This window comes from Protopterus annectens, chromosome 15.part0 (genome assembly GCF_019279795.1).
Source record: "Protopterus annectens isolate FY-2018-M chromosome 15.part0, PAN1.0, whole genome shotgun sequence".
NCBI lineage: Eukaryota > Metazoa > Chordata > Ceratodontiformes > Protopteridae > Protopterus > Protopterus annectens.
Window position 1 is genome coordinate 304,956,226 of NC_056749.1, and position 27,462 is coordinate 304,983,687.

A 27,462-nucleotide genomic window follows, 5' to 3' on the forward strand; every position below is an offset into this window, starting at 1 on the left:
CACCGAGGGCACCACACTGCTAGATTGTGCTTCTTACAGACATAGAAACAGAGAATAAAGTCAATCACCAGTCCAACAAAAGAAAATCTACTTTATTGGATAAACAACCTTTCAGTACTTGAAAACACTTACCCATAAAGCCATCCTACAATCAACTTACTAACAATCTTTTGGAAATAAATTAGTTCGGAGGGTAGACTGCATTGGAATAGCGAAAAACAGAACCCTTATCAGGAGTGTTCTCAGACTCAAATGGCTCAAACGTCAGTGGATGATAATAATGATAAATGTAGTAAACTGACTAACACTGGAGTGAGACTAACCCCCCAAAAATTGGATGTATACATTATAACTGCATTTTTATGCCTTTACTGCATTGAAGAAATATGAACAAATAATCACAATTCTTTTATTTTGTGATATTAACTTTAATAGTCCCTCCTTAGTGTCCACAGTGGTGCAGCAGTTAGTGTTGCCGCCTCACAGCCAGAGGTTCTCCGGTTCGATCTTCGGCTGGGGTGCCTTCTGTGCAGAGTCTGCATGTCCTCCCTTTGGTCGTGTGGGTTTCCTCCCACATCCCAAAGACATGCTGTAGGTGGATTGGACACGCTAAATTGGCCCTAGGTGTGAGTGCGTGCATGTGTGTGCCTCCTGTGGAAGGTTGGGCGCCGGGCTGGCAACTCGACACTGTAAAACTCCACTGTCAATCATGAGCGGATGGTGACCCGCTGTGGTGACCCCTAAACGGGAAAAGCTGAAAGAGGAAGAAGAAGAAGTCCCTCCTTAGTGTCTCACATCAGAAAGCTGGATGCATCTCTGCTCTAATAGCATGATTATATCTAGGGTAGTGGAGACTCATATTCAAATCACAAGGATCACTGCAAAGTATGCAGGACTTACTCTAGATTAATAACTCAACATAAAAGCCAATTGTAGATAAAGGTTTTTCATATATACATATATATCTGGATATCTATAATTCTATAGCTATATATATATATATATATATATATATATATATATATATATATATATATATATATATATATATATATATATATATATATATATATAAATATAAATATATAGTTATATATATATATGTATGCGCTTCCAGAAAGGACATGGCTGATGTCAATCTAGGCACACGGTACTGGGATACATAGTACAGAGAAATTAAGGAGCTCAAAACATGGAAAATAAATGTAGTAAGAAAGCAATTATTTCTGCCAACGTTGCTGTAATTAGTCCTGTGCTAGTTTTTAATAACTTTGTATACCATGTTCCTGGGGTTCTGTTTTAGCTTCAAACACTTGAAATGTATTGTTAGCTAGAAAATTCAGTCTTGCCAGTGTCTTTTATATTTGCCACCCCTACCTGATATCCTTTGCTAGTCAGTAACATCAGCGTTACATACAGCAAATTGGTTAAGTACGTCTTTAGTAATGTAGTATTTTAATACTGTGGTAGCAAATCACAACATGGATGTACATGTGCACCTTAAAACACATGAACATATGTGCCTTAAGATCTATGTAATTATGGCTCACCTCAAACAGATGGGCAGCTGGCCATTCACATGCATGCAGATTACTGTACGAGTTTCACCATTTTATGTTTTTTTATTTTTCATTATTACTGAGATCATCTCAGTGAGCTCAGAAGCTGTAACATTGTATCAGTAGGCTAGCAAGAAGACAAAGCAAAGACTTAAATGGAATTATTGCTGTTCAGACTGCTGTTTGGGCTAAAAAGAGGGAGACATGATTTTGGTTTCTGAACTAGTATAAACTCCACCTGAGACCATTTTCTGAGCACTTGAAATGTTTTCCAGTAATTACGAGAGAGTAGAGTTTGAGTCTAACTGCTGTGAGAAACCATTTGTGTTGAGTATTTGTTACAAGCCAAATGTACCCTAAAAGAGATAGCTTAGTAGTTACAAGTTAATAGCTAATTTATCTGCCTGATATTTTTTCTTTTGACTGAGAAAGTTAAATGTTCAGTAAAATACAACAAAAATGATTGGCAATAATAACTCTTATGATTCATTCTAGAGAAGTTAACTACAACTTTTATTTACAAGTTTTTCATTTGTCCAGCATTAGTTATCACTATGGAAGCTGAAGTTTAGTACTACATTTAAATGTCTCTGTACTGCAGAAAATAAACTGTGGCAATCACATGAATTGATATTGATGTATTGATTTAACAGCTGGTTTGTGAAGATACGTTGTAGCTTTATTATTTAGTCTGCCTTCCCCATTATTTTAGAAAATACTGAGAACTGGTGTTTATCTCTTAAGAATAAAGAAAATCCAAGTTCATTAAGAGACGCAAGTGGCAACAGGGATACAGGTTTATTAAACCACAGTAGATACTATTGCAAGTAATGTAAAACTTAGCAATGTGGTATACGCTTGTTTTACATCAGTCACCTACACGTATATACACGCACACACACACATGAGCATGCAAGCATGCACATACTCTGTTTTATGTCAGGGCAAATGATCCCATACTACCCACCATCCAAATGCATTTTATTTCCTATTCGCCACTGCAGTGGAATAATGGAAGATGCCACTTTCAGGCACTGCAGATATTGCAACATTAAATATATTGCTATATCGTACTCACGAAGTCCAGACACACAAGTATAGCCACCTATAAGCCTGATATACTTCATTGGTAGTTCCTGTCATTTACACCGCCATGCCAATGCATATCAGTTACAACAATATACATTATATACCCTCATACAAGCAAAATGTGTTGTTGTGACTTTTGGCTTTTCCCTGTTAGGGGTCGCCACAGCGGAACTCCAGTCCGCTAATGATTGGCAATGTGTACATTTTCCAAATAACCCTTCTAGATTTCTGACTTGGCATACCTCAACCCTCATGTCCCCCTTTGATTGCTAACTACCCACTTGCATTATATGGAAGGGCATTGTTAGCTCTCATGCTTTCCCTGAAAGTACAATCAGTCCATTAGTTCCGATTGGATGAGTAAAGACAAGATAACAGTAGGTGTTCATTTTCTTGGCTCCATTCGTACCTTTGTCTTCTTCTCCCCACAGGACAAACATGACACTAGTAACACCGAAGAAACTGTGGAGCTTTGAGACCCATTTTTATTTTATTTATTTATTTATTGACACTTGATTACTGGGAAAGTCCAACTGGGTAGAAGCCCATTTTCAGGGGATGCCCAAGGAGAAAAGCTCCAAATTATTACAAAACATTTTAAGGACAATAATGTTACGATTTTCAAAAATAACACAAGAGCATCTACAGTTTAAATAATTATAACAAATTAGAGATAATATAAAAACAATGGTTAACAATCGATGCAAGTTATATAACAATTCTTTAATATTTATAGAAATTTTAGACAGTTTGTAAAGAAATTAAAGGTAAGTTAGTCAATTACAAAGAAGAATTGCAATATGAAGTAAGGCAACAACAGGCGTGTGGTATATTTTGAGAGAAAGTCAGGGAAGAGAATTCGATAGCAGTAAAGAAGTAGGTGAAAAAGCGAGAGTAAGGAAGTATAAGGAATGAAAAAATACTTGCTCAGGTTTAGGGATATACTTTATCCTGGTTTTGAGAAAGAGCAGAACCATATTTTAGCTAGGAAGACTTTCAGAGTGGTTTTGAAGGATGGGATGGAGGGAGGGCATTGACCTGATGGACACCGATAAGGAGTTCCAGGCGACAGCAACCTTGTACGGGTACAGACGATGCCCAGCATATTTGATAGGTTTGTAGACAGGCTAAAGTTTTTGGTCACTCTGGATTGCAATGACTGACTAGGAACATAGTTGTGTAGAATGTTTTTTAGTGCTGGATGTTGGATAATTTTATAGGAGGAAAGAAGCTGGCTATATGTTAGTTGATGAGGGCATTCTAAACATTTTAGTCCTATAAGTGGTGGGTTCTGAAAGGGGTATTTGATGTAAATTTAGCAACTTTGTTTTGTCTGTTACTATTATATTTACCTAATTATTGTACTTGGGTTGAGGGACAACCATGGCATAAAAAGATACAAACCTAAAAGTATTACACTAAATTTTGACATTAAGGGATGACTGCCACTTTCATAATTAATGTTAATTTACTGTTTTTTCTAATACAAAAAAGGCAAATTCTAAAAGCTAAATTTGGCAAGTCATAGTTTTTATGTGACTGATTCGATGTTATAGCAAGCAAGTAAGTGCATATGAATCAGCTGGGTGTGCTTTTGTTCTTTGTTTATCCCCCTTGTTTGTAGCCCTTCCGCAGACATCAATTGCAATAAAAGTCTTCATATTTTCTACATGGCTGGCCAGCCTAGAAGTATCATTCATACATAAACAAAGACAGAGGAGAGTTAATGCTTAGCCTCTATGCAAGTATAGTCTGACTATCTGAATAAAACCGCACTGCAAAACATCTTATTCAGCTTTTATTTCAGATAAAATATTTATAATCACGTTGCAGTCATGATATAGATTAATTTTGCACTGTCATGTGATCACTTGCAGAACAGTTCTTCAGTAGCAGCTCTCAGATAAATATTCTGGAAGTTCACAATAGTCTGTGATTGGATGTAGATGCTGTAGAATTTGCCCGTCATTGGTGAAGTTTGATCCGATCATGACAGCAAATCTCAACTCATTAAAGAAAGCCATCAGTGGGTAGTCTTGTGATACTCAGACTGGGATTATTCTTATTACACAATGGCATTATTTAAGAGAAGTAACTTCTACCCTTTCTAAATAATGTCATTGTATAAATGAACTTTAGTGCCCCTCTGGAGGCTTCTAGTATTCTAGGGTATCTATGAAATGCACTGCATATGTGAATGCTTGAGGACTACATTGCTGTTTCTACTTTTTTTTTAAGGTTTGAATTCTGCCCCAGAACATTTTAGTTTAGCAGTGCATTTCAGTGTGAGAAAGTTTTTCTTAACAATTTAGATTCTTGGCTTAGCAGCTCAGAGAGGGTCTTAAACTGGTTGTTTTCCCTTTGGGGAATATTTGATTTACAATGGGCACATGGATTGTCTTTCCATTCAGCTTGCAATCTTTTGAATATTGACCTTCTTTGTATAATGAACAATATAACCTGCTCAGTTCTAACTGCAAGAATAGTTTGAACGAAGTTTTAAAGTACAAAATAAAATATTCAGAGACAAACAAATTTCACATAAAACTGAACTGCACTGAAGTGCCCTTGCAAAACAATTCAGCTACTCCTTTGTAATAAGATCAGTTCCTTTTATTGTCGTGTCATTGCAAAGATGATTGTTATATGGGTCTTCTGTGGTACTTTGAAACTACACTGTCACTGTTCATTTCTAGCAATTGCAGGAGAGTATATTCAGGAATACTTAACTGCTCACAACTAAAAGGGGATAACACATTATGCCTGAAATTCCTGGAAAGAGCATTGTTTTTCCAGGGGAAGGCCATTCAAACTTCAGTAAGGGGCATTCATCCTCCCCTTATTTTTAGATACTGACTCTGAGATTGCAATTTATTTTACTTATTAATTATCTCTGTCTGTTTGCCTATCTATTTATTTATATGCCAACCAGGTTTCCTGGTCAATTGATCATTTTCAGAGAAAGAATGGATTGCACTTTAAATTCCATTTTTCATTTCTCTCTTTCTGTAAGTTACTGAAATGCAAATTGATGCAAAGAGTATAAACAATATGCAGTGGAAGTCACTTGGACAAAATAGACATGCACAAACATAGGCTGACCAAAATGCACAGATGCAAACACATATGATAAAGTATGCTATCTTCAAATGAAGGTGTGCACACTTCAATACCTCTGTCCTTTTTATTGGTTTCTTCGGTTAGAAGAGGTTTAAACAGGTAAAAGATTCACCACTTCCCTTTCACATTAAAATATTGGGCCCAATTGTACATTCAAAGGGCAGATCTTCTCTAGTATTACCTCTAGAAACAGATAGGGAGCATGATACTAGCATATTTAGCCAAACCTTTGTATCACAAATGATATTTCTTTACAAGGTTTCCAAGCAGCAAAAACTCAAGCCGTACCTTAGGTGACATTTCTTTCATAATGTAACCAATTTGCATTTAATTTTCATAAAACTTTGAGTAGCTTTATTTTTTTTCTGCAAACTTCCCTTGGCAGCAGGTATTTCTAAACATACTAGTTCAAACAGCCCAGAATTAGTAAGCACAGACCTCTAACAAATGCAGTAGAACTACTCATCTTTTATGTCAGTCAGTAGAAAGGCACAGTGAAGCTAATTCTTTTGTTTTAAATTCATGAGTATATATTTGCAACATACATGCATACACACACACAGACACACATACTTGGATCTGGTTGTATGGTTAAATTCTGAGTGTATCCGTGCAACAAATATCAAACCTTTCTGAAACTTGCAGGTACCATTGATTGCATTTTTGAAGTGGGGTTATGCAATCATGGGGGGGGGGGCATGCATTTCCAACATCCTTGCTACTACAAAATGCTAACTCTGAGCATGCAACTTGATGGATTAGGGAGAATTCCCCAAGTTACCACAATGTCAGACATACTCCAGCCATTTCCTTATGAGCTGTTAGTCTATGCCAATTAAATGCTGTGAGTGATTTGGATAGATCATGGCCAATAGATATTGAGGTATTATGATTGTGCATCTAGATGTTATTGTGTTAGCTAGCTCTTTTTCTTTCTCTCTCTCTCTGCATAGATATATATATATATGGGTCCCTATCTAATCGTCGACAATTCATTTCACTGACACTCATTTCGTCGACAGTTCATTTTGTCGACAGAAAGATGTGCCCCCTTCCCCAATGTTGTGCAACCCTGGAGTTGATATATATAGTTAGGGGGGGTGTGGGGGGTGTGGGGGGCGAAGCCCCCCACCTAACATTGGGGAAGGGGGCACATCTTTCTGTCGACGAAATGAACTGTCGATTTAAATGAGTGTCAGTGAAATGAATTGTCGACGATTAGATAGGGACCCATATATATATATATATATATATATATATATATATATATATATATATATATATATATATATATATATCTACGTGGACAGAGAGAGTCTGTGTTTGTGCATTTGTGTGTATGTGTGTTTGTGTCTTTTATAATGCTGATGGTATGTATTAAACTGTTATCTTCACTGCGTGTATACGTATATGTGTCTGAGTTGTGTAAATGGACCAATGTGCTATTACATACTCATAATTGCAATCTGCATTTATATTAAAAACAAACATTTTAGTATGTGACCTTAGGTACTTTATTTGTGTCAGTTTACAGGAGGTTGGATACGTTGACTATTACCTCATAGTAAACTCTTCAGTTAAAGATAGAATTCTTTTGTGAGTACTCCAGATTCATATTGTGTTATTTTTTTTGTCCTAAGGAAAAAGTGAATCATCAGATATGGATAAGGGACCATACCTCTCAACTGTCCAGATTTTTCCCTCATATTTTGGGTCTGTTTCTCACAAGATTTGTGATTTTTGTGGATTCTTGTAGCAAATCAGTGAGGAATGAATTTGCTAAATAATGACAGGCATTTGAGTTTCAGACTTCATATCCCTCAGAAAACACATGGTAATACAAGAACATTTAATCTGCCAACTTTCTAGGTTTGTAAGAGCAATATTTAAAAATTTTCTCTGTTTTTGGGGCTTTACCCCCCATTATTTTTGGCTTTGTCCAGATTTTTTTGTGTTAACAGGTATGAAAGGGACATATATTCCATCAATGCTGATTGTAAGAGATGAGGTAGTTTTTGCAAGGCAGACATATATGATATTTTATACACTAAAAAGACATTATTTTATTAACATATGTGGATTGTAATACTAAATGTGGTACTTCCTTGTTATAGCAGCCTTGGTGGTATACATCTTAACATTAAAATAAAATAGTTACATAAACAGTAAACAGGGGGATTTATCCTATGCAACACCAAATGCACATGCACAGAGATTCCTGGATTTTGTAAACACAAACTCCCTGGACCAGATAGTCAATACACCAACCTGGGGTGCAACCATACTGGATCTGGTACTCACTAATATGGGACACTGGTGCACATCCCCTACTGTAATGCCTTCCCTGGTAAGGTCAAAATGGTCTCCTTTGAGGTAAAAATAAAAAATTGACCCAGAGTTAAACATGGAGTATTCAGGAAATATTGTAAGGCAAACTTCCTGCTATTAAGTGAGAACCTGGCAAAATTTCAAGCACCCATAAACCCTGGAATACTTCTACCTATTCAGAACCGTTCACTGAAACCCTGTACAAGCATGTTAAAAGTTGCATAGAGGCAGCAGTACCCACCAGGAGGAAGTATAGAAGTAACTCAAAAAACAAGCCACCCTGCTGGATTCACAGAATCAATAGGCTGTATAACAGAAGGAAGAAAATCATGGCAAAAATTAGGAGATGCAGCACTCAGCAGAATAAAAGCACTCTCATCAAACTAAACAAACAACTCAGAGGACAAATAGAGCTACTAAGGCCAAATTTTAGGTAGGTTTGGCCTCCCAGGCTAAGGACAACTACAAAGCTTTCTTTAGCTACTGTATGTCCACAGCCTCAAAGGCAATACACAATTGTGTGCAGAGCTCATTGTAAATGAAGCCACCTATACTGATCCAGATGATACAGAAAATCTCCTGGCTAATAAATTCAATTTCAACTTTACCCCTCTCTCTCTATCACCCTTCCATTTGGAAATATCATGAAATATAACTCTCCTTACTGTTACTAGGGAACAGGCCCTTAATGCTCTCTCTAAGACCAAGAACACTGAATCAGTGGGTCCAGACAATATCCCAGGATGCCTTCTAAATAGCATGAAACCTGACCTATTCAGGCCTCTGGAATTACTATTTAACTGTAACCTCCAAACAGACTTCGTACCTCATAAATGGAGAAAGGCAACAGTCATCCCTCTGCACAAAGTTGGGCTATCTACAGATCCTGGAAACTACAGAGCCATAAGTCTCACTAGTCTTATATGTAAAGCCATGGAATTATCATGGAGATGATCAATAGAGATGTAGTTAACCTCTAGACACTGGACCCAACCCAGTTTGGTTTTGTCAAGGACAGTCCATGCCTACTCAGCCTGGTGGACTTCTCTGAGAAGGCCACCAAAGCAATGGATAAGGGCAAGATAGTTCACACTGCCTACCTTGAGCTGGCCAAGGCATTTGACACAATATCCCAATCAGGTATGATTGACAAACTCAAGAGGTTAGGTACAAACCCGTATGTCACCTGGTAGATAGTCAACTGACTCACAGACAGGACCCAGGAAGTTAGAATTGGGGATTCCACCTCTACAAAGAGGCCAGTCACAAGTGGAGCACCTCGGGGATCAGTCCTTTTTGGCATTTACTTCTCAGAAGTCAAGGCCAGTGACAGTGGTCTCTGGCTGACTAAATGTGCAAATGATTGCAAATTAGGAGCTGTTACTGAATCTCACACTGACCCAAATGTTCATCAGGAAGGGGTGACACAGACAAACAACTGGTCTCAGAGTCATGGACTAAAACTAAATGCCCAGAAATGCATAATAGTATCCTTTAGGAAGCCATCCATACTTGGTAACTATCATACTGACAACACACCCCTCAGAGTTGACCCAGTAGTCAGGGACTTAGGGACACACATAGATAGTAATCTTTGATCATCACTTATCGACAGTGGTGAAGAAGTCATTCTGTCTTACGCAACTTATAAACAAAGGTATGTCATTTAAGTCTAAGGAAGCCATTGTCCTACTGTATTTGGAATTCATCAGACCTATCATTGAGTACAATGCCCCCTTTGGAATGTACCTAACCAGGCATATCCAAAAAAGAATACTGGACATAAGTAATATGTCCTACGCAGACCGCCTCAAGGTCCTATCCCTGTATTCTGTCACCTGCAAGCTTTTGAGGGAGATCTATGCCTGGCATACAGGACATTTCAGACCCCACTCTGATGGACCTCTTGCATATCCACAAAAAACAGCACCAGATTTACCCGCTCTAAAGATTTAAACCTTGCCTCTGATATAAATAGGACCTGCTGGAGAGATAGGTAAGTATCCTAGAGATTACCACATCTATGGAACAAGCTCCCCATCCATGTGAAGCAGAGTTCCTCCCTAACCCACTTCAAGTGAAACTTGGACAATTAGATGGGAAACTGCAAATTCATCCCTGGTTTGGCACCTATGTCTCTAATAGACACAGGTAACCTGTAAATGATTCATCTCCCAGGCCCATGCTTACACTTATCAAGAGTATCAGAACTTGTCAGAGTTGGGATGCATGGCTAGGCTTAAAAAGGCCCTTGTAGTCATTAGCCTAGTAAACACCTGTGAACATATAATTTCAGTCACCAAACCACCCGTCATTCACTCGTGATAGAACACTGTTTTGTAATCATGTGTCCCTCATGCCACCTGTGTGGATATTCATTGTGTTTAAGTCAAGATACACATCTACACCTGACTGTGTAAGAAGAATATAGCAGCCGTTCACCTTGTTACTCATCTTTCTCTTCTAGTTGACTTCTCCAGTGCCTGGGCAGCTACTTCAGTGCAGGAATTTATCTGTATGTGCCATGGCAGTGGCATGCTATATGACATAACAGTACTTTATTCCCATAATTTGTTGTAAATACATATCTAATGCAATATATATAACATGTGTAATCTCTCAATTGTATTGCCCTAGTGATTTCACCAAGGCAGTTTCAAATTTTGCCATGGACGCTATAAGGAACTGCTGTAAATGCATGTCAAGTTTTGTTGCGTGTGCTACATAGTAATACATCCATTTGCATTGTTTCTGCAGCTTTGCTCTCTGCTAGAGAGCCTTTTGTGCAGAGTCTACATTGGTTATTTTCTAATGCTATAGTTACTTTCCATGTTATTGATTTATTTATTATGTTAAGTGGTTTACCTTTATATCGTCGATCACACTTCATTGACCGGCCACTTAATCGACTCATTTAAGTGAACCAAAACCGCGAAAAATTTTAAATGTCGAAAATATTTCGACATTCGACATTTCCAGCCACGCCACACCTCCACACCATTGCTACCATGAGTCAAAAAGGGACAAGGTTTTGTCGTTCACTTATTCGGAATTCGACATTGGAGATGTTCGCACTTCAGTATTCGTGGAAGTCGTTTCGCCCATATTGAGATCGACGATGTAAAGGTAAACCATGTTAAGTATGTATTTATAGATGCAGCAGTGACCACCTTCAAGCTGAACCCGATAGATAACAAGAATAAGAGAGGACAGATGAAGATGCCAAGATAGCCAAATCAGTGATACTGGGATTACACTATGCCTTTGCATCCTTGTAATGTTTTCTTGCATCCTGGTTACTACCCAGGCTGTGCCTGAAGGTGGTCATTACTGATCAGTGCCCTATCCCAGTAAATAAAAAATAGACAGAGATCCATTATTTTCTGCTAGGTTAGCTAGTAAAATAGGTTATGTACAGTCTGTGTGAGGTTTTGTATCAGCCAGAATGAAGAGTGTTGGCATACTTAAATCACAATATGCTAAAAATGTCATTCAGCTGGGATGTCACAGACATACTGGTATGTGAAACGGTGGTTGTCTGAGTTGCCTGTACCTAAGTTTGCATTGATTAATAGTGTTTTCTAGGATGGAACCCCTTGCCCACTGGCATAAGTTGCAGATCCTCCTGAACTAGATGACAGAGAAAAATAAGTGGCACCAGTTTTGTGTTCCCTTCTTTTTCTTGTGCTGAGTAGTTTATTTTATGTACAATTATGTTATGTGTATGAAGACAGGGAGAGCCTGAATCTTTATAGCAAGGTTGGAAATACCTATTTGCTTGCCACACAAATGCAGTATTTTAAGGGACAAGCTCTGTTGAAAACAGAGGTTTTTGCTCTTGCTTGTAGAAATACACATCAGTATCCAGTGATAGCAATAAGGAAACTTCCAAACCCAAAAAACTTCCATCACTGCAAATCAACAAAAAATCCAATGCAAAGCAACAGAAAACAATGTACTATTGAAGACAGCTTTATTGTAACCATGAATTTAAGTACCTATCCTCAATTAAAGGTTTTAGGAATCGGTTGCTGACTTGACAAGCACACTGTTAATTGATATCATTTCACTGAGACCATTGGTCTTCGTGGCATACAAATGGCTTTGCCACCTTAAATTCCCTTAACTCCACCATAGTTTCCCAATCACTACCCTGAGAATTCCCAAAAACTTTTTCCAAATTAAAAAAAAAATGAAATTCTGACAAGATTCAACATGTTTTGCTAAGGCATTAATGAATCACTTATGCCTAATATCACCAAAATGTTCCAAAATTCTGCTGTTAAACCCCCTTTTCCATCCCCCCTAACATATGTTTGTTGTTTTGATTCATACAATGTTCAACTAATGATGGCTATATGATTAACAGTATAAAATTGCTACTTTTTTAGTTTGGACACAGGAGTGTTACATATTTAAGGTTTTTAGTTTGTCTTGTATAAAGTTGACTGGTAATGATTAGTTTAAATTGTCATGTGGCTTTTATAAATGGTTTATAAACAATTGTAGTGTTTTGCTTTTAAGTCTGATAAGGTCCTAGTGAATGTAATGAAAACACCTAATGCAGTTTGTATAATAAAGCTGTCTTTAGTGGTACATCATTTGCCATTGCTTTGTATTGGCAATAAGGAACCTTACAAATTTGGGTAAACTTTTCATTAGATGTGAATGGCGAATGATTCTGCATCCATCTATGTGGGTGCTATATGCTGAAATTATAAGAAAGATCGGACAGAAAAATATTTGCAAAAAGAGATTCACAGATAGAGACTATAGTATTTGAATGTCACACAGAAAAAAACACTGCCAGCAACACAGTGAAATGCACAAAGAAAAAACGTGTGATTCAGAAATTCAAATAGCTAAATAGAAGATGGAAAATGATAAATCACTGCTGTTTTCCTCTGTACAGTTTTAAGTTTCAGATTATAAAGTTTGCACACATTCTGGCTTATCTGTTCTCTTTCTAGTTAACGTATATGTGCTACAAATTATCTGTACCATTACCTATAGGTAATGTATATGAGGAGAAAACTAGAACAAATTTGTACAGCAGTTCTGCAAAATAGTATTGGAATGCTGGCGTAAAGTTTTTTTTTTTTTTAATGTTTTTCCTTTTTACTCAGCTGAATTGGTTATGCAATTTAATTTTGCAATGTCAGAACATGGTTTTAGAATACTGCAGTATACCATGACCTGAATACTTGGTATTGACAGTCATCTTAATATTATATGACCAAGGAGAATCTTCAGAAAGAAACATTTTATCATTTGTTTTTGAAACAAAAATAAAGGATTTTATCAGAAGCACCCCATGCATGAGACTATGCCACTCTCTAGACCTGGAATTTATATTACTAAGTTCAAGAGTGTACTGATGTGAAGAAAACAAAAGACTTTAATCCCAGTAAAGACAACATTGTATAGCCAATGATTCCTGCTAATATCCATGGCGTTTTTAATGAAACAACACTCATGTATAGCCAATGCTTCCTGCTTATATCCATGGCGTTTTTAATGAAACAACACTCATAATGTTTGATGACTAGATGAGTAAGGCATTCAACAAAAGAAACTTGCTTAAGAGTTTCTGAAAGTGTGTCTGGAGATTAAATAATCTGAATCTGAAAGGGCTATGTACATTTGTCTGTACAACATGTTCCTGCCTCTTGATCTTTCTGCCCCACTGCCACTATCACTCCCCCAAACACACGTTTACATACTCTGCCTTTCTGTATCTGATTTTCTCTTTCTTGTCTTATTTTCTTTCTGCTTAGTGACTGTGGCATGTTATTCTAAATGTGATGGGAGATTTATTTATTAAATTGGGATGAATCCTTACTTTCCATGTCATAGTCTTCAAAGAGTTTTTCACGTGGAGATGGATGAGGAAGTTTTTTAAAACAGTTACAGGTAAGAGATGTTAAAAGTATTATGGGGATAAACTCTAAAAAAGGCAAATATTTTAGCATGCAAATAACATTGTTTCAACTAAGTGAAACAATAATATATTATACAAAGCATGTGTGAGACTTTTAAAATAATGGTATAATTATTCCTTCTGGAGAAATGCCACAAGGGGAATTCAGGGAAGACTCATATGTATACTGAACTAAGCACTAAAACACCATTTAATGGATTTCATACATAGTTATATAAACAAAGAAACTGTAAAATAAAATAAATACTATCAAAGTTACACACAAGAATTGTTTGACCTAATGAGATCATACTACTAAATGTTTTCCCAAAAGTATGATCTCATAGACAAATGGGTGGCATAATCAGTGTGTACATTATTTACATCTGAGTCAAAAACTTTTAGCTCTGTAACAAAAGAAAAGAAGCAGCAGCCCTAAACATGGCAAATGACGAATGCAATAATACCGTTTAACAATATGGCTGAGAATACGTTCATAGGTTTATATTTAAGTACTAGGCTAACTGTCCTTGTGGACCATTTTACTCCTAGCCAATTTCCCCTACTGAGAATCAGACTATATAACTCTTGTGTGTGAGGTAAACACCTTAACCATTATGCCAACCCTTCCCCCCATAATCTCATAATTGTCTTCATTCAGAGATGGATCATGTTTAACCATTCCTTTGTGATGTTTATTTTCCATTCTTCACAAGTTCATGGACTCCAATTTCACCTATAATTAAGAGTAGGCAGAAATCTCGATTTTAGACCAATTCTTCCTGACTCTGCCCAGCACAGGTAACAAGCAATGGAATTTCAGATTTGATTGGCATGTCTTTTAAAGCCTTCATATTTTTGTTTGTCCCGTCCCCCCTTTAAATAACCACACCAAACACATAAAGCCATTTGATGACCTTTATTAAACTGTATTATACAATTAACTTTATTACACATAAAATTAAAATAAGTTATCTTCCTCAGCAATGATGATCTCAGGGCCACATCACCAATCACCCTGAATGAATTTACCTCAAGGCAGTGTACCTACTCACCCTGATACTTCCTCCACTGGGGCAGCGTACCTACTCACCCACATAAAGAGGCAGTGTACCTACTCACCTCACCTCCATACCAAACCATTAACCATCTTCTTTAGAGGGGGAACAGAAGAGGACAATCCTGTCCCTCTTCTCTATCTCAAATTGCCCACATCTTCCATCCATATACAAAAAAGGGAGTGTGGGAGGGCCACCAACTCATGCCAAATGTGCCAACTTCCTTTAATCTCTAACACTTAATCCTGTCAGAAATCCCTCCTTTCCCTACCTCACCTCCTTTTATATCTCCCTCTCTCCTTAACCCTTTCACCACCACCACAATCCCACTATCCTATCCAACTACAATTCTCCCCTTAATTTCTACCTCTATACCGCTTTACCTCTTATTCGAAGGACTGGGACAGCTTAGCTTGTCCCAAACTACATTTGTCCCATCTCCCCTTTAAATAACCACACCAAACACATGAAGACATGTGACGACCTTTATTATACAATGAACTTTATACACATAAAACCAACATTAGTTATCTTCCTCAGCAACGATGATCTCAGGGCAGCGTCACCACTCACCCTGGATGAATTTACCTCAGGGGAGCATACCTACTCACTCTGATACCTCCTCCACTGGGGCAGCGTACCTACTCACCTCCATACCAAACCATTAACCAATAACCACCTTCTTTAGCGGGGGAACAGAAGAAGACAATCCTGTCCCTTTTCTCCGCCACCAGCCTGATCCCAGGCTGTTCCCCCTCCTAAACCCTAGCCGCAATCATATCTTCTAAAAAGAGTTTCAGATGCAAATTAAAAAGATCCAGTCCTACGTCATTAAGGTGTACTCCATCCGTTCGATACCAAGACTCCTCTCCATTCCCAAAATCTCTATGGTCAATGGTATGCATCCCCAAAATCCTTGATTGCCTAGCCAGCCTTTGATTAACACATCTTCTGACCCTTTCACTCACCCTATAAATATATATGCAGCCCTTCAACACAATAGAGGACCCAACTCTGACCACACAATTTTCATACCCGGGTACAGTGCCTGTAAGCTCATCAAATCCTGCAGAATAATGTCCACTAATTGCTTTTAGAAACAATGCCCAAGTCATTGCCCCCCTAAATGAATGACTAGTATAGAAGGACAACCCACCTTCAGTTTAGCCCTCTCAAATTCATGCAACAACCCATCCCACCTAAGACCCCTAACACCATGCCAAGTCACTGACCACCCTAAATGTGATAAAGCCAAATTTACCCCATCATCCCTAACTAAAGCACGCTTCTCTGCCCAGTGGATGTACGAATGCCCCAAGATGATAATGTGCTTCCCTAAAAGAAAAGAAGAAAACAATAATACTCAGACCACGACTTATCTAATGTAAGACAGAAATGCATTTGGAGACCACCTCCCCACTCCTTTAATCAATTCAATGGAACTACCCTCTCTAGCTAAATCTGAAGTCCTACCTATCCTGAATGAGAGGGCTGCAATCCTGTCCTCTGGAAATCCCATGCAACATAAAACTCTCTCACCAAAGTTATGAATCTACTACTCGACACCACCTTTCCATCCACTGAACAAAAAATCAACTGATCCACACTCCCCTTCCGCCTCTTCATGAATTCTTTTGCTCACATTACTGGACAAATGCAATGATTCCTGTCTGATTTAAGCAGCACCAAACATCCCCTACCCAACTGATCTGTCTTACTCCTCCTTAATGCAATAGTAACCTCACCCTCCCCTATAATGACATCCTTCCAACATAACGAGCCTAACAACTCTGAAATATGGAAAGTGCCAAAATATAACCATGTACATAACCCACCCCCACATAAAGTAATCTGGAGACCCCTTTTGCAACAAACCTAACCCTCAATATAACCCTCGTAAGCCATCAAATATCCCTATGTTCCACCACCACTCTCCCCCACCCCCTCAACATACGCCCTTATGTCCAAGATTTAGTGAAATCCTGCAACCCCGCTACCTTAGCGAAAATGCTAATTGTAGCCAAAACCACCTTAACCATCTGCAAAGCCTTGCCTAACCCCCAAGCATGAGCTACATATCGCAGTAGTAATTGCTCCGACCATACCCCTTCCTCTTCTGGCAGTGCAAAATAAACTGATTAAAATTAGAAAGAGCCCTACCATACAACTTCCTCATAGAAGGGGCCCAGGAATGCCATACCAACTGCCTGGCTACATCGACCCAAGATTCCACGCCCCCCTCTGGCAGAATTTCTGGCAACTCCTCAGCACATGGAACCAACCCTCGAAACCTGCAAAACTGAAATCAGGACAAGCTATCAGCAGTCTCATTCCTTACGCCAGGCACATGCACTCCTGTAAAGAAAAATTTATTAAGAGGCTCTGCAAAACCAACTTACGTAATACCAACAATAACAAACCAGACTTAACCGTCTTCTTTTGCAATACCCTCACTACAGCCATATTGTCAGAGTGAAAAACTACATGTTTTCCTCCCAGTTGCTCCTTCCACACCACAGAAGCTGCCCATATAGGCATCAACTCTAGAAAGGCCAGATCCCGCTTCCCTATCTCCTCCCAATCCCGTGGCCATTCAGCCATAAACCACCAACCCCCAAAATAGGCCCCCATGCCAGCACCCCCAGCTGTGTCCGTAAACAGCTGAAGTTTCTCCTGCACCACCCAGTCTGACTGAAAAAAAGATATCCCATTAAATTGTTGCAAAAACCCATTCCACAACACCAAGTTCTCCCACACCAGTTGGGTTACCCTAACCCAATGGTATTTGCTCTGACCCCCTTTCAACAAATACACCACAGACCTGCAAAAAGCTCGACCTGAGTGCACCACTTAACAGGCAAAATTCAAAGGCCCAAGCAACTCCATAACTGAACAAATCCGAATCTTATCCTTACCCAACACCAAACGTATCACCGACCTAAGCCTCTCTATTTTATTCTCAGGTAAACAAAACAGTCCCCGCTCCGCATCAACTGTTAATCCCAGAAATTCTAATTCTCTTGCCAGACCCTCCAACTTATGCTGAGCCAATGGTACCCATAACTCCTCACACATAATTGTAAACTCCCACAACCCCTCCTGTGCTCCTACCCTTCCTACGCCCACCAACAAAAAATCGTCTAAATAATGCACTGCCTTTTGAGTTCCCACTCTCTACTGCCAAATCCAATGCAATACTGTACTGAACTTCTTAAAAGTCGCACAAACAACTGAAAAACCCATAGGCATAGCTTTATCGAAGTAGTACTTACCTCCTACCCGCATCCCCAGTAGTGGCCAATCCTCATTCCTAATAGGCAACAATCAAAAAGCCAACTCAATGTCGACCTTAACCAACCATGGCTCCCTAAATTCCCTAATCACTTTCACTGCATCATCTAAGGAAGCGTAATGCACCCTAACTTCCTCTTCTGCAATAAAATCATTTACTGAATTCCCTTCCAAATACGACAAGTGATGTATCACTCTGAATTCCCCCTCTCACTTCTTCAGCACCAACCCCAAATGTGACACCCTGTAAGCACCAAAAGACGGACTGTCAAAAGGACCCAATAACCACCCTGCCTAACACTCTTTCTCCAGTAAAACCTGCAACATGTCCTCTTTACCTTGCACAGATCGTAAATTCTTGCAACTCCCTCCATCCCTTCCCACGGTGGACTAAATAGGAAAATCCCCTTGAAATCCTTGTATTATCTCCTCTTTGATGGCCAGACCCAGAAACCGATGAAGCATACCCTGGAGAACCTCCACCTTAATGGGGAATGGCGCCCCTTCCTTTATTGCCTCTAAAGAACCCGAGTCCAAATCCCCGGGACCCATGAAAATTACACCTCCCCCAGACCGGTTGAAAGCCTTGTGAAATGTCTTGTCCACCAAATCAACCCTCACGACCCATAATATTAGAGTTCCAGGTGGACAAATCTTGCCGACCACAGCCAATAGCCAAATGACCCCCTCCAAATCTTGAACAAACGTGTGCAAATTTGCACCCCACCATGAACAGGAGTCGCTATTAAATGACCAACACACACCCACTGTTTCCGCCCCACTCAACCTTCTATTAAAGACACGGTAACTATCCATCATCGAAGCCAACAATAGATCTGGATGACGCACCTCCCAATGAAGTGACTGGTCCACAGCCTTCTGTTTGGGGAAATGCTGATCGTACCAAAGCCACACATCACCCGGCCTTAACCGTTGAGCCTCATGAATGGTTAGGAAATAGCCTAGAAGTGGCAGGGCTAAAAGACCCACCCTGCACTGCCATAAAATAAATAAAGCCAACCACCCAATTATCCCATGTCCTAGGGCAAAGCTTACCTACACTCTGCCTTCCCAATGCCGCTAAAGCCGCCAACAAGTCCTTTCCTATTAGAGGACTCTGCTTCCACTAGCCATTGGACCCCCTTCCACATCGTTCAGCTCAAACAAATCCACATACTCTCCTTTCCAAATTTTTTCCTTAACCGCACCCGGAATGTGTGGAGTCAGGAAAACCGCTCCTGTCTCCTGCCCCAAAGATTGGGTAGCCAACCAGTCCCCAGCCCAAAATAAGGGCCTACCTCAGAGCCCAAGACTGAACTTCCCCCAGAACCAATCGGACCCCCATCGCATCTCTAACCGGGTACCTGGCACCCTGTGCTAGTTGCCTCTGAGCCTCCAAAATCCCTTGCACACCACCCTCAAGATCCCCAACTGACAAGCCTTCATCACCCCCCCCCACAATCCTCAACCCCTAGCTCCCCCGACAATACTGCCATAGTAAAACCATTACCTGCACTTTCATCTTGCGACATACTGGGAACTGGTGTATCCACTGCTATGACCTGCTGTGATGCCTGTTGCTTTTACCCTCCAGCTGGGTTTCTCACCGTTGTGCTTTGCCTCTTCCGACCCGGGGTCTGTTCAGGTTCCTGTACCATCTCTAATGTTGCCGCCTCCAGGAGCAGCTCCTCCGCTTGGGCCACAATAGCTTGCCATCTCTACCTAAGCTCTGGTAATTTAGTCATCTGTAAAAGAGAAACACAATATTAAAACTGTTCTATAAGCCAGACTGCCCTACTCCCCCCCCACCCCTAGAATTGCCTTGCCCCCTACCTTAAAATATGCCCCTGCCTGCACACACTTCACCTTTCAGCCACACCTCCTACCATTTGCAACCCCTTCCTAACCCTAGAATATCCCCTATTAATATCCCTCCCCATGTATATCCATCTATAAAAAAAAATATATATATATATATATATATATATATATATATATATATATATATATATATATATATATATATATATATATTATTATTATTATTATTATAATTATTATTATTAATTAAATAATTAATCCTGCCCCTCTAACAGTATCCCTACCTACCAGCCACCCAATCCTATCGCCATTCACACAATCAAGCCTGAAAACACTTGCCGCTCCTCTCAGCATGACAATCCAGAGAGGTAACGGCCAATGACCGCAGTGTGCATGCGCAAACCGGAGCTCAGACACAACAGCCGAAATAACAGCAGAAGCTAACCACAAAGCCACCAGGGAGGATGGAGAGGATATTCCACCACCACCACCACCACCACCACTGAATACCAGGACGCAGGGACACCTGAACAACCGAGACACCATCCTAAAGCACAGAATTACCAGAGAAGACAGTCAGAAACCATTGAACCCACCAGGGAGCACAAAAAGAAAATACCCACCAACGCAGATGAGGCCGGACTACAATGATGGGCCCCCACCACCTACCACAACTACCGGGATAACCAACAAGGACATGGCAGCCCACGAACCCACCAGGGAAAACGAGGAGATGAACCACCACTACCCCCCAATGCTACCACCTACCATTTCCCCAGAAATGGACATGGCCAGCCCACAAACTCACCAGGGATTACAACGATGGACCCCCCCACCACCTGCCACGACCACTGGGAGAACACTTTCCCTTTTTTTTTATTATATTACCCCAACCGCATGACACCAATGGCCTACTACCCGACGGAGGTAAGGACAGGCCCAGCCTCCCCCATGGATGTCATTTGACCTTATGGCTCAACCGGGAAAGACCCGACGGATACCCCGGAGACACGTGGACTGACAGGGAGCAACCTCAGCAGCACCGGACAACCAAAATGACTGCAACCACTGTGACCGGCCCTACCACCCCACTGGAGACACCACCAGACCACCAGTAGGACCTTAACCATGAATCCAGGACACGAGAAACACCCACCACATCCCCAGGCCTACCAGACCACCAGAGAAACACCACAATACCCAGGTAAGCCAAGCACTACTCACATCAACACTTTATTTTATATATATATAGATATATATATATATATATATATATATATATATATATATATATATATATATTTTTTTTTTGTTGTTGACAACCCCTCAACCATTCACCCACACACACGCACTCTGAACTCAGTATTCTTTCAGCCTTCCCTACCTGTAAGCTCAAACTATATTCCCAGACCCCATCCCCACATTAAATTAACACTCTAGAAAACACCAAAGGGAGAGGAGGGAACTGACCCAGCTAACTTAAACCCTTCTCTCCCCACCATCCAAGGCCTACCTGCATCCACGATACCTACAGGTTGTCTGGACATATATTAGTTGTTGCTGCACCACCAACTCATGCCAAATGTGCCTACTTATTTTAATCCCTAAAACTTAATCCTGTCAGAAGTCCCTCCTTCCCCTACCTCACTTCCTTTTACATCTCCCTCTCTCCTTAACCCTTTCACCATCACAATCCCACTATCCTATCCAACTACAATCCTCACCCTAATATCTACCTCTATACCCTCCCCACACCCCTTTACCTCTTATTTGTGGAACTGGGACAACTTAGTTTGTCCCAAACTACATTTATGCCAGGTAAGATGGCATTGTCATTGGTATATCCATTAGTGGAACTGTCAATGGCTGGAATTCTGGTCCCATTCTCATCAATAAAAAGACCTCCAGCATTGAGCACCCAGCTGTAACAGAGAGACATTAGGGCATGGAGAGGTACAGTGGGTGTGTTCTTTGCATTTTGACTAGCTGGATTCTTTAGAGGAGAGAATTAGTCTTCTCTCAGTTCTTTGCAGAACACAAATATCTTGGCAAACTAGAATATGTCAAACAGAATTTTTTCCATCTTGAACTCATTTGGCATTTCTGATTTGATCAGTTGTCATTGGGTATCCAGATATAGAAGTTTATTCCATGCTACATGGTGCAGAAGTGCAGGTTCATAACATTTACAATGTCTTGAAGGAAAGAGAGTCCATCTGAGATTCTTTTTTTCTGCTATTTCCAGAGTGTACTGTACTCTACAACCTGGTATGAACTGTTCACTTTGCCCACAACCTCTACAGGCTCTGTTGGATTATTTTTCTCCCTTACCTTGTCTCCACACTCTTCTCCCATTTTTACACAGAATCCTATGAAGGCTGGATCTGCCACCTTAACCAGTATGTTGTCAATACAGTACACATGAATGTACATGATACTCCTCTTCTCCATGTCCTAAATGATTTCTTGGGTACCAAGTGCTCTGTGGAGACTACCATTTCCATCTGGTACCATGGAAACATGGCTCTTTGCTTCTAGAATAATTCTGGCATCAAAGGTCATGGCAGGAAGCATACCTTGCTGGAAGAAAACCACATTCTCCTTCCTCAAGCCAAAATAGTTATGCTTTGTGAAAAACTCTTGTGTGTCTTCCATTGTCTGGCCACTCATTATGATGTGGCATGGGATGGTGCATTTGATTCCATGTTTCTCTCTGGTGAGCTGCTCTAGCTTTAGGATGCATTCAATCTGAATGTATAAGAGGGTTTTCTGAGATGGAAGGTTGATATTACACATTCTTTTGGGGTAGAAAACCCAAAGCCACATCCTTTGCCACAAGCCAGTAGAAGAACTGCTACTTTGTTTTGTGCAGAGACCTTTTTTTTTCCCAGTCTTGAACTTTGCTTCCATCCCTTGAGACACTGCCCAAATCTTCTCTGGGCACTGGCTCCATCCTGCTGTCAACCTTTTGCTGGATGGCATAGTCAGCAGGTACTTACATGGTGGTCTGGAAGAAAGAAGGACTTCATCTCCTGAAAATTCATTTCCTGAAGATCCTGGGGAAGCTCTCCTCTTTCTTCTTCATTCAGTTCATTCCAAAACTGCAGAAACAGTTTGGCACGCATTTGAATTTCACTTGAATTTGCAAAGTGAATCAGAATTGAATCACAACTTGTGTGTTTTAAAGAGGCAACAACCTTTGCTCCTACATCCCATAATTTATTGTAATCGACTCAAAGGTAATTATGCAACAAAAGATACATTTCATCTTTAACAGAATCCAGATTTGTGAGTGTTTTCTCATTTAGTGAAGTTTTCTCTTGTGACAGTGTCAGTGAGTATATAAGCTACATTTCTATTTTTTTAATTAACACACAAAAGTCTGAAGACAATTGCTCTAAAAAACTAGGTTTTCCATGGGTGTTTGACTTCTGTATTCCAGTATGACCTTCTTGACAAGTTAACTCTAGAATATAAATGGAACATGTTAAAAGAAAGAGGTCTTTTAAAATAAATGTTTGAGTTTAGAATTCTGCTTCACAACCTTCAAATGGAGCAGAAATGAAAGTAATAGAATTTTGATTATAACCGTGGAAACAATTTTCCTTGTTTTATTTATGTTTTGAATCCTTAAGAAAAATAATATATACATATCATAATATTAAAGAATATATGGGATATATGGAAGGAGGTTAAAAGGTTATCCTTTGCTGATGATGTAAGGTTTTAAGTGATAAGCAAGCTGCAATAGTATTTCTTTATAAGTAATGAGATATATACATAATTAAAAATATATATTTTGTCCAAAGAAAGCTGTAAGAAAACAGACATGGTATATGGAAATAGTATGTGAGAAATATGCAAAAGAAATTTATAGAAAAAATGCTGTCAGGTTTAAAAGAATTAATTCTTCCTTAGATATTCTAAAAAAACACATTGCCAGGAGGAATAGAAATTTACCCAGTGGAACAACAGTAATTAACCAATTAATTTGGTGATTGGTTAATTAATTAATTGGATAGTCATCATGGTATGTAAGTAGTCACTGACCATAAGCTGACTGAACTGGATGCATGTCCAAACAGTGAAGAGAGTTCAGTTAAAATAATTGCTGCAACTAGATGAGGCAAAGTTCAATCAGTGTCAGCAATTACGCTTTATAATTAGTTACACCAGGATAAGCAGTAAAATTAGAAGCAGTAAATAGATGGTTGCAGCAGCAACACAGAAAATGCATCTGAAAAAACTTTTCTGATGAGGCAGATTTGTACTTACAGAGCAAAGTTAACTATAGATATCAAGAGTCTTGCCACGTTATCAGTTATAGACAAGTGCTGCATCTTTGACAAAGTATGCATGGGACAAAAGAGACCGGGTTAGTTACTGCACAGTACTGAAAAGCAAACTGGGGTTGCTTGTTTCCAGCTTCTCTTGAACACACACAATACAAAGAACATAAAGAGAGAATTGACATAACTGAGCAGTATTTTTACAGGAAGAGGATCGTTAAGGCACAAAACAGACATTTTCACCTTCTATTACTTGTGGAGAATTCCAAATCACCACCAGTATCCCTTCAAAGAAATGTTAAACATCAATATGGATAAGATGAAAAAAAGGAGTAATTGCCAGTAGGTCAGTCATGATGCTGACAACCGACATTTGGTAGATGCAGGGGTTTGATCTACATTACTCCCCAAAAACAAGTTAAGTGTCATTGACATGGCAAGAAACTTCAAGGAGTATAGGAGCAGTACAGGTGAAAAGTCATACCTATTTTTCTAAACATGCAGCAATATTAAATGTGCAGTATTAATGCATCTATCAGCCAAACAACTTGCTTAAGTTAACTCTCTCTGTCACTTAATGACAGGATAAATGGTTTAAGACATTATTTGTGATAAACAGCATTTCAGCCCCAGAAAACAATGCCTAGGTTTCAATTCTGAACTTGTTTCTCTGTGAAAAATATGTACATTTTTGCCCTGTGTTTGTGTGGATTTTACATGGATGCACCTCTAACATCTCACTTTGTAGAACTGATGAGAATTTACCAGTACCAGCTGTTTTATTCACTGTTATTTTACTATGGTCCACGCACTCAAAATGGTTTCACTCTCCATCTCTCTCAGTTTATTTGTGTGAGTATCTATCCATCTACATGATGTGAGCATCTATCTGTCTACTCCAGTACATTTTGAAGGCTGACATGGAGACCAAGGGCATCCTTGGGGTTTAGCCATCACCTTCTTTTGACCTACCCATTAGTCTCTCCCCTTCTCCTGTTGTCCTTTGTACGTAGTCACAACAAGCCTGCAGTAGGAATATGTCATCATATTGCTCCACTTATTATATCCCCAGAATTTTCAAGGAATCAAGTATGGGAAGCAGCCCTAGGCCTGCCCTGCCTGGGATGAGAACACCTTTCCCACCCTTCAGCTCCACCATTCAACTAAGTTGCTAACTGAAGCTGGGTCAGCTGGTCTGTAGTAAGGGCTTTATTCCTATACACTGCCATAGCTGCTGTATCAGAGCATTCTATAATAATACTGTACTGCTTACAGAAGTAAAGTCAGTACATAGAAGTAACTTTCTCAGTTTAAATGACATTAATTTACAGACGCTACATGTACATAGACATAACTCTCCTATTTCAAATGATATTCATTTACAGACATTGCCTGCTTTGTACTTCTCATTCACTCATGATATACCTTCATGAAAAGATAACCCTAGCAGACAAAAGTCCACCTTTGCTAATGTATTCCCCCGGCTCATCAGTCAGTATGCCATATAATGCCACCCTATGGTAGAAGCACATGTTCATTTGCTCCAAATATTTTTATTAGTTTATATAAGTATAAATGTTTAGTATGTTCATAATCTTTTTGTTCTTCATATATGTGACATATTCAACTTTTACATCTCTTTCTTTCTGAAAAAGGACCTCTTCCTTTCCTTGTAAACAACGTAGCTTACTGTCTCCCACAGTTCCTTCACCCGTTTACTCTTCTTTCAGTCACCCAGCTCATTAAACAACTTTCCTAATTTCACTACCAAAGTAAGGACTTTTGTTTCCCCTCCTCCTACTACCCCCTAATGTAAAGCAAAGTAATTAAAGGAATAGTCACTGCTCCTCATTGTAGCTTTAACCTTCCCATCATCCATCTCATAAGGCCCACAGAGAACAATATCGAATATATTATTTTTTCCTGGTTACCAATTTTACAAAATCTTCCCTGTCTAACAACTCTGTGATTGTGTTATCCTGTCCTTTCACTCACAAATGAACAGATCAGTCCATTTCTAGAAAATTAAGATCCTCCTGCATTAAGATTTTTTTGTTTTCTTATTATGTTTTAATATTACTCTTATGAGAACATCCTATGCATTAATATATTGAGGTCTTTACAGTGTCAGTTAAGCATTATTCTCTTTTCTACCCATTTCTGCATATATGTTAACTAATCTCACACATGCTACCTCCCTCCACCCAGCACTACTCTGCACTCACCCTCGTTGCCTTTCACTTATATTTATTATGCTCTTTCACATCCTGCAACAGATTTCTATTATGGATCTTTTCCAACAGTCGGACATGTCCTTGTCTGAATTTATTATGTGATCCACTCAAGCCTGAGTTGCCTCTGCAAGATGAGTTATTTTGAGCTTCATAACTCTTTGCAGCTTGCACATCGTGCCATCCAACTTTCTTGCATAACAGACCTCCAGATGTCTGTTATCTTACATATTGCTAATTCTTTCCTTATACCAAATGCGCTTCATTTCTACTTCCACAAAAACTACCCCATCACTTTTTGTACTATCTGACAGCTTACAATTTCATTATCACTTCCTTTAACATGATAGAATTCTTGGTCTGAAATTTCCAAGGTCAGATTAAGATCAACCTGCAAGGAGAATAAAAATGCAGTCCTAATTGCAAATGTTAAGTTAATTTACTAACTTAGCTATGCAGTTTATTGACATATTTATTTATTTATTGACATTTGATTACCTGGAAAGTCTGATTGAAGTCCATTTTCACTGGATGTCCTTGGAGAAAACCTCCAAATTATTACAAAACATTTAACAACAATAATTGTATAATCTTCAAAAAAATCTGCAGTTTAAATAATTATAACAAATTAGACATAATATAAAAGCATTGGTTAATAATTGATATAAGGTATATGACAATCAATTAATATTTAGAGAACTTAAAGGTAAGTTGGTGTAATACAAGTAGGAAGTGAAGAAGAGAGAGTAAGGAGGT

The 27,462-nt window shown here is 39.2% G+C and overlaps 1 pseudogene; it reads right to left on the reverse strand.

Moving 5' to 3' along the window:
* The window catches only part of LOC122789819, a 147,036-nt pseudogene that overhangs the window by 65,238 nt on the left and 54,336 nt on the right, over nt 1–27,462 (reverse strand).